Genomic DNA, 10,021 nt, shown 5'->3' with positions numbered 1-10,021 from the left:
ATGAGCGAATGCATAAGTGACTATTTAGGCGTCGTATCGAAATTGGTTGCCAAATCCCATCTGTGTTGAAGCCATAATGTATATATCAAGGATAATTGTACACAGAGATGTTGCAGATACAGGAGTTATTGTGAGACATGTACTGCACCAGCACACTGTAGATGTCAGAGTAATATTTAGGTTGCCAGGCCAAAGCTTATCAAGTTCTTTGGTTTTGAGTGAGGCTACACTTTTTAATTGCCAGATATAGTACTTTAGTTCTATCAAATAGATGACACAGTACTACATTGACTTCCTGTGCTCCTTCTGGCTTTGCAGATTCCTTGCGATTGGCATCCCGTGAGCAGTACCTTTCACTCGTGTCCGTATGTAACCAGGTGCATTCCTGCCGCCTGTGCACTTACAAATCTAAGTACAAGACGCACATGAACCAACACCTGCGCATACACACAGGTGAGCGCCCCTTCAAATGCCACCTGTGCCCGGAAGCATTCACTCAGAATAACAGCCTGACACGTCATCTGCGCACCCACACTGGAGAGCGTTCCTGTGAGCAATACCTTTCACTCGTGTCCATATGTAGCCAGCTGCATTGCTGTCGGCAATGCACTTACAAGACTAAGCACAAGAAGCACATGACCCAACACCTGCGCATACACACGGGCGAGTGCCCCTTCAAGTGTACCCTCTGCCCAGCGGCATTCACTAAGTTGAACCACCTGAAAGAGCATGTGCGGACCCACGTGGGATAGCGCCCCTACAAGTGCCACATAGGTTCGGAAGCATTCATTCAGCGTAACTGCCTGACACGCCATCTGCGCACCCATACCGGCGAGCGCCCCTACCAGTGTCACCTGTGTCCAGAAACATTCACCCAGACTAGCATCCTGACGCGCCATTTGCGTACCCACACTGGAGAGCGTGCCTTTCCCTGTGTCCACTGTGGTGCGTCCTTTTCGCGGAAAGACTACTCTTGCGCCACATGTCCTGTCACTCGGAGGAGAAGTCCTAAAGGTCAGGGGCTTCGAGTTTTGTTGTAGATACACCAATTGACCACATCTTTTTTTACGGCAGAAAATGATTTATAAGTTGCATTGAAAAATTTACGGCTCTATCAAACGTAGAGCTTTTCTTGCAATAGTGCCCACAGGGAAACTAACGATGCCATATACGAGAATTTCTTATAAAGCGCCTTCGTGTAACCTCACCAACCCTAGCTTATCGAAATTTTATCTTGATTGTGGATTGACCTAAAATGTGTTCGTGGCTGTGTAAATTAGTTTCTTGAAATTACTCGTAAGATAAGAATTGAGCAAGGAAAAGAAAAACAGAGAATTGAGAAAGGCCACAGTAATATATACCAAATTTCTTGTCTTTTTCACAAATTTAACAACACTGTGTTGGTGGAGTTCACATTTGATATAATTGTGTTTTGTAGTTCAAATACTTGCGTTTTAGTAACGCCTTTTTGTTTATTAGTACTACCACACTACAATGGCGCACATTGTATTAATACAAACTAAATTATTGTGCCAGCTGATATGTTCTCAAGCTGTTCACAAGCTGAAATGCATACCCAAGCATAGTTTGTTCTCAACTTTTGAACGTCCATTGTCATACTTGTGGTTGAGCATTTGCAAACCCCCATAACCCTGGCTGGCACGTATACACGAAGGCAACGACATGAGAAAGTGAGCACCACAATTTTTGGGAAGCCGTCGGTGACGATTTGTGATGTCATGTCTGCAAACGGAGTAAGGCTGGTATGCCGCATTGAAATGGTTTAGTGGGTATTGCCTCTGGTCAGAAACAGCTGTCGAGATATCCAGGCATACAGATTGTGTAGTAAGTTGTTGTGCACATGCGCTCGTTTTGCATGTCTCGCATGAATTGATGACAATATGATATTTTCCACTGGTTTACTCAATGTTACCTATAGTTCCTTGTGATGTAACTTATACTAGCTATTGGGCCTGAACTGGCAATTACAGAGTACTGAGAGATTAACACTGCAATGTACCTCTCCTTTATTGTTTTGAAAGCAAATTACACACGTTTTATATTTTACGTTATATGCCATAGAACCGCGTGAGAGAAAGAAATTGAACAAAAGCACCTAGAGCCAATTTCATTCATTTACAGTGAAATTCAGCTAAAATTACGTGCTGGCTATCTCCTATATGACTATGTAACATACCATTCTTATATACGTATCACTCAGACCTGCTTAGCAAATAGAAAATTCCATCAGGACCCTTCTCGCAGTGAATGTTGACACTAATGTGATTAGCATTAAGGTTGTGTAGCGATAAACTGTATTGCCACTCATAATTCGTCATATTGGAGACTTCAGTGCAGCCAGGCTCTCTTCTCACGCATACCTTTATGTACACTGCACATTCTAGCAGTGCCACCGCAATGTTTAAGCATGATGCATGTCGAATATATATTGATGCGTGCCCTGTGTAGATATGTAGATGACAAAGAGGACGTGTGCTTTAATGGACTCCGTGTAGTGGGACTGGGAAAATGCAGACATTTTTGTTCTTGTGGTTTTTCAACAGGTTATTCCACTGTCTTGCTCAACGTGTTGTCTCCTGTTTGCATTGAACTGCAACACTGGTGAAGGTGCTGGGTGCACAACCCTGCCTGATGCTCTGAACTCCTCTTGGGAGCCGTTCATCCAGCCCGTCTCCAATTACAACTCCTGTGCATTGCTTCAGTCGGCAGTTGCTAGGCCTTGCTCCCGAGTTCCACCCCCTACAGGAACATTCGTCCGGGTGCTATCTACTTCTGCCAATGGCGACCGCCAGCCCGCCACAGGTTCGACGAGTTTCCCAAGACAGCTCTACTCCCAGTCCATACCAGGTAACCCTCCTGTAACTACTGGTTCCCAATTGCTTTCATGGTGGTGCACATGGAGACGTTGAAGACTGGCTTGACCTGTACAAAGGCGTTGCTAACATCAAGGGGCGGACTGCTCAACAATAGCTCTCCCACATGTATTTCGCCCTTGACGGTAGTGCTCGCACGTGGCTTGAAAACCGTGAAACCAACGTCTCTACATGGAATGATTTCCAACGTCAGCTCATTGAAACATTTGCGAGTGTCGATCAATGGGACGGTGCCTAGCATCTAATTGGGTTGCGCATCCTTACACTGAACAAAACCATAGCAATGTTTGCAAAGGACATGACCCTCCTGTGTTGTAGAGCTGACCCTCACGTGTCTGAGGAAAAGAAGTTCCAATACCTTATTGGTGGCATCAAAGAATAACTATTCGCCGGACTTGCACGCAATCCACTGAGTACCGTGGCTGATTTCATACAGGAATCCACTGGTATTGAATGTGCACTCCATATAAGATGCAGGCTGTACAATCGCTTGCCCACCAGCACTCCATTCAACGCCGCCACAACGACCGTTAACAGTCACAACTCCCTCCGCGACCTAATTCGGGAGATTCCTCACAAAGAACTTCAGAAGCTCTGGACACCGTTAGTGGGCGCACCCGTGACGTCAGTTACTGAAGTCGTCCGTAATGAAATTAGGCAAGCGTTCTTCACAGGCGATCCTAGTCATGAGCAGCATTCCAAAAGTTACCCCGACGCTCTGCGACGTCAATCCGCTGTTACCCCCATTCGGTCGCACCATCAGCCGCCAGGAGCCTCACCTTAGTCATCACCACCAGAGGAAACTGTAAGACATCCGCCAGTTGTGTCGATCCCGTCCTATCGTCAGCCGCTGTCAGCTGCATTCTGCTCACCGCTACAAGACGAGGCTTTGAGGGTTCTGCAAATTGGAAAAACGGACGTATGGCACACTATCCATAGCACCCACCCCCTCTGTTATAACCACTGAGGCATCGGACATATTGCCTGGTTTTGCTGGTACCGCGTTGCCTCATTCCGACCTCGTCAATTCTGGTCTGACGGTCACGCACCTGTGACGACTACAGGTGATGACACTGCTTTTCAAGGTTCTTTTCAGTACTCAGGAAGTGTCTGCATATAAGACCCAGCACCTGTGCACGCTCGAAACGATGACACTTCCTAATATCAGACTAAGTTCAGCTGATGGTCACACTCTTCGTCCTCTGCTCAATCATCTTCACTGAATGGACATCCTTTTGGTGCCCTCCAGGGAAGAAGGTTACCCAGCCCATGCGGGGAAACTAGCGGCGGTGACTTCTGGGAGTAAGTTTGCTGGCCTACAAGACAGTGGAAAATCCCCAATAAACCTCCTGCAGGACACCATGAAACTGACAAACCCTGTTACCGACGAAATTGGGAGCATAAATCTTATTGTTTCCGTTGAAAGACAGCAAGTGACAGCACTAGTCGACACAGGTGCCGATTATTCCACAATGAGTCAAGGTCTAGCCGCTCGCCTTAAGAAAATGAAAACGCCCTGGTCTGGACCCCACATAAGGATTGCATGTGGCCAACTGCTCATGCCTGCTGGAAGCTGTACTGAAAAAATCACCATTGGAGATTCTTCCTTCATGGCCACTTTCTTCGTTCTTCCAACATGTTGCCAAGATTTAATCATGGGCATGAATTTTCTACAGGAATATGGCGCCATAATCAACACCCCAGACCGTTCAGTTATGTTTCATACAAGTCCTGATTTATATTCACTGCCTATTGCCGCAACACAACTCCTTTTGTTTAATCAAAAACGAGGTGATCATCCCACCTTGGTAATGTGTCCTTGTTTCGGTGGTATGTGGCGTACCGCTCCATTGTGAAGAAGTGGCAGACCAAGTAACGCCACTGTTATTTACTCATGGTATTTCCGTTGCATGAGGCATCATAAATATTACCAATGGGCGCATTGACTTTTGGTAACCAATTTTAGCAAAGAGCGACGGCATCTACCAAGGGGCATGGCTATGGCCTATTTGGCAACATTGCTGCTGTTCGTGGCTTCTTTTCAGTACTCAGGAAGTGTCTGCATATAAGACCCAGCACCTGTGCTTGACGTAAACACTACTGCAACACGAGCGAAAACGGCTCCTTGTGCTACTGGCTGAGTTCTATGACTGCTTTGCATTGATGTTAGGGTCGGTCGGACGCCCTTAACCAAGCACCAAATGACGACAGAGGATGCAATGAGACCAATTCACCAAAACCCTTATTGTGTGGTCCTAAAAGAATGTGAGACGATAGAACAGCAGGTAAACCCAATGCTTGAAGACAATATGATTAGACAATATGATATGCATTATTATTGCGGTGATGTGAGTTTTCAGTGTTAGATTGTCAGACGTTACATTGATTAGGTAGTGTGCATTTGCTGACACGTGCAGGTAAGACAGCTATCAGGGACAAAGGATCGGTTTAAATACAAGATTGATGATTGTCACGAGAAATGCTGCACAAATAACATTACATCTTTGGAGTCTTGCCGTAAACAACTTTTGTAAAAACGAGCAACTGCTGTATGACTAGCTTTCCAAAAATGTGAAATAAATGGTTGGCAATTGCTTGTAGTAGTGGAATGAGAAAAGATGGCGAAATCCAACACACATGTTGGAATTTATGTGAAACAAAGATTTAGTAAAGCAGTTGATGAAATGCTTTACAATTATTGGCGACACAAGCAGTTTTGTTGCTTTCATCCTATGCTACATGTAATCTCATGGAATGTTTGTCATGTAGTATTCCACTGCAAAACAGAAAACAAAGCTTGTATTGCCCATTTTGTTTCTGCATTGTTTCAAAAACTTGCTGTCTCACTTCGTATAATTTACGATCCTTTGTCTAGCAGACAGAGAACTCAAACCAGACTGTAACAGTCAGTTGTTTTGAAAAAATGAATTACATGTAGTTTGGAATAGTCAAAAATACTGAATAGGTTCTTATTGGATATAAATAATTAGTGTGTACTCTTCGATTCATTTTAAAACTTCAAATATTCATGCACCTTTAGTTACACAAAAATTCAAGAATAAGTATATATATATATATATATATATATATATATATATATACTTATTCTTGAATTTTATTATTCTTGAATTGAATATATATATATATATATATATATATATATATATATATATATATATATATATATATATATATATATAAAGTAGGTGAGGGATATTACACAGGCTTCTACTGTCTTATCAACATAGCTTTTTGTTTCATAAACTGCCCCATCCTGTAGGATACGTTTATACCAGTGAGATCATACTGAAAGTTCTCAGCTGCCTCCGCACTTTCCCGGTAGTCTGTTGAAGTGCTTCTGTGCTTTTCTATACATCTAACTGCTTTTTAGCTCATTTTAGACACCACTACTTCATTGCAGTTAATAGAAAAAATGGGAATGAAGTGGCAGTCTGCTTTTGATATTTCAATTGAGGTTATAAACAAGCGACCACTTATTGGTTACACACGGCTTGTCCACTGTGAAATGTCCTTATACTAACATGTATTGTAATTGCTTTCTTAAATGACCTCTGCAAGCCCATTTAATGACTCTGAGACACATTTTTGGCTGCTCCAAATGCTACTCCAAAAGGACATTTGCCAGTCAATAATATCACTTGATATCAAATTTTAAGGTGTTCTGAGGAAGTGATGCAATCCCAATTATGCTTAATCTGGCTTCACGTATAGTAGCTGTTTGCATTGCATTTTATGTCACAATTGGTAAGTTTTGTTCTTTGAACCGCACTTGCTTTCAGTTTGTGCATAAGTGACATTCATTAATTGTCAATACTGTAGTACCACATGGTGTACCTAGAATCACTCTCTTGATTTTTTTAATGTTATAGAGGTCAGTAATGTTTATGTTGATTTAGCAAACATGTTTCATGCACAGTAGTTGTCTGAAGGTGCCATGTGTGTATCATTTTCTTGATGTGTTTGTAGCAACCATCATTTGCTTTATTCCAGCCTGTATTCTACGCCTTTGCATCAAAAATAAATGTTTTGTTATGACGCTCCATAATCTGGGGTCAGCTTTAAGAAAGTATTGTTGATACTTGATTAAGTTCCCTATATCCTTTGCACAGTTTCTTGACATTTTGCTGCCTGAACAATTCCTTTCCTGTTATATAATATAAATTTTTGTCAACTAATTACAACATAGAAGCACATAAAGTAATTATTCTGAGTGCATTTATTTTTCAACTTCTTTTTTTTACTTGTGCATTGCTTATTTGAAAATAACTTTTCTGATGATTGTGTTCCAGACCCTACATAAAAAAAAGAAAAGCGTTTACCTTTGTGGAAGCAAAATGTCTCTGTTTTGCTGTCACTCAATTAAGGAGAGAAAAAAATCCATAACAGCTAAAGTATGAGCACAACTGGCAAAAGCTGTGAAACAATACGATTTTGGTTTATGGGATAAATAGAAACTGCAAATAAATGGCACAGTTTCTTTTGTTCAGTAGTAATGAACATGCCACGCATTTCTTATACTTTTGTGCAGGTTTATAAGTAAGCTCTTTTTTTTTTTTGTATGGTTGTCAATCCAACGATCTTAGCATTTTATTCCATTCTTTAGGTATTTTGCATGTCATTGTTTTTGCCATTACCAGTGAATTTTCCCTTTTTTTTTGTTGTCATGAGTATGTCATACACGTCGTCCAGTTATGTGCAATATCTCAGTGAGTATATCAGAAACTCTTCGTCTTTAAGGCATTATATAAAATATCTTTGCATAAAACGACCTTCGCGTTTTCGTGAGTTCTATATTTTTTTTTTTTATTTCACTGTCTGTGAACCTTTGTGTTGTTTAGTTATCATGTACATGTCATGTATTTTTCACCTTTGTTTACTTTCTGAGCATGTATCATACCAAGTTATGCAAAAATATTTGTTTTCCAAAACGGAAGTCAATAAAACGAGGCCAACGAACTGTTTTTTGGAAGTGGAATTTATATATGTTCTGGCATATGCTGGCATACTGAAAGTATGGACAAGACTGCGTGCGTTCTTGCTAACGCATACAGAACCCACGGCACTCCACGCGCCAGTTCACAAACAATGCCTGGGGTAGCGCACGTGCACGATCAAATAGAAAATATGCGCCGCGGACAGGCAAAAAGAAAGCCAAGTGTAAAGTTGCATGGGGCATGGTGACGGATCGAGAGGGAGCAGAGCAGGTCGTCATAATAAAGAAGAAAGAACAAAGAGCGCTAGAGTGAGGAGGTGCCACGCGCCTGCTGTTTCTGTTGCCATGACAACATAAACAATTGTGTGCGCCGCCATTTTGCCAAAGTATCGCCCTCGTGGCTAAGGTGGTAACTCAAGGGAACTTTGGCGCTAGCATCGAAAGACCATCAGCTCGAAAACAGCCAAAGGCAGCCATGCGGAGATTCACCCCTGGGCAATGCCTCCTTTACTAGATGCCTGCCGCGTGAGCTGAGAAGTTGGTTCGGGCCTTTCTCTCTTTCTTCTTCTCCACCTCTGTCGGCTGCGAGCGCTAGTTGTGGTGGTTGCTCCAAACTTCAATCACGTTCTCCTGCCTCCGAGATTTTAGCGCTGCCTGTTGCAATCCCGGAAGCAGGACCCACGGTCTCTCATCAAGCCATTGGTGGAGTACGCACCAGCCTAGTTATCGTCACTTCCTTCGCAACAGGAAGTAGGGTCGGCAGCGAGTGCCGTCTCTCAGCAACTACCCCTAACTACAGAAATCTCCGCTCGAATGGGAAAACAAGTGACATGGCAGGCATCTAGTAAAGGAGGCATTGCCCTGAGCCGTGGCCACCAGACAGTTTACCATTGGCTAGGCTGGGTCGTCTCGTCTGCATCTCTCCGCGGCTGCTTGGTTCATGCCGCGCATGCTGAAGCCTTCCTGTAGGCCGACGACCGTGTTGCCATGATCTATGAAGTTTGCTACACAGTACAAATATGGCATCAACTCACAAGGAATCACCGGAATGACTGCAACCAGAAAGACTATATTTCTGGAAGCTTATAATGCAATGGCAGTTGTAAATATTCTAATATTGGGTAGTATTATGTATGAAAAATAAGGCTATATTGTTTTTGTTTTTCATGTTCTCTCAAAATCGTGTACTTCATTTTTTTTTTTTATTTGCAGAAGCGATATCTTGTCCTTCAGGGCACATAGAGCCATTATTATTGCATTGGCATGTAGCTACATGCGTGTAGCTCGAAATGTCAGGAGCAGATTATTAAATCTTGGCTTTGGAAATGTGTAAGTTGGCCATAATATCACCACATGATAGCCAACTCTAAACATTGAATTTAATTTGCTATAATATAGTTAACACCTGCCATGTAAAATAAAGGTACTCCTAAATTTGTTTTCCTCACAATTTAGTATCCAGCCATATGTCGAAATTAATTTTCTGGCTGGTAGTGTCCGTGCTGTTGTACAGATAAACAATACCGAATTCATTTTATTTATCTCTGGAACTACTGGGCATATTTGAAATCTAATTTCATTTTTTAAAACCAGCTTGAGGAACTTAGTCAGAGAGAACTTTCATTAAATTTCATCTAAAAATAAAATATTTTGCAAGAACCACTTCCCCACATAATGGAACACATGAAACAGGTGCTGACTCCAAGTAAAATTTATCGCACAAGGGCAAAAAATCTAGCACAGCTGTACGTATGCTAGACTACTATAATATGGTCAACTGTAGACAGCAGATTTGACACATACATTCGTGTCTGGGGTGCAGCAATGAAACATGCTGTGGCAGTGTTGCAATCGATGTGAACTGCAATGCGATGCCAGGAACTTCATTCCATTTAACATGTCTGCTTCATCACACACAGGCATGTCTAATAGACTGGTGTTTTCAGCCAAGTGACAGTGACAGCAGTATACAGTTGGACATATTGTGGATCTCATTACGTTATTCCCCAACTAAAAGAGGTTTCCTGCATTACAACATGCCAAGGTGTCTTTGTTACTCTGAAGTTTTGTGCAATTTAGAAAGTCAAGGAAGTTGTAATTGAAAATAGATTTGGGTAACCGTGACATTGATGAGCATTCATGTCCTGGCTGCAAGCTAGGTAAGAGTTTATTC

The 10,021-nt window shown here is 42.2% G+C and overlaps 1 pseudogene; it reads left to right on the top strand.

The window, feature by feature from the left end:
• The first annotated feature begins 298 nt into the window (after positions 1-298).
• The window catches only part of LOC126528108 (uncharacterized), a 33,335-nt pseudogene continuing 23,612 nt past the window's right edge, over positions 299-10,021 (top strand).

Source organism: Dermacentor andersoni, chromosome 9 (genome assembly GCF_023375885.2).
Source record: "Dermacentor andersoni chromosome 9, qqDerAnde1_hic_scaffold, whole genome shotgun sequence".
In the NCBI taxonomy this organism is placed as follows: domain Eukaryota; kingdom Metazoa; phylum Arthropoda; class Arachnida; order Ixodida; family Ixodidae; genus Dermacentor; species Dermacentor andersoni.
Note: the sequence above shows the minus strand (reverse complement) of the source record. Positions and strands in the feature narration are given on the sequence as shown.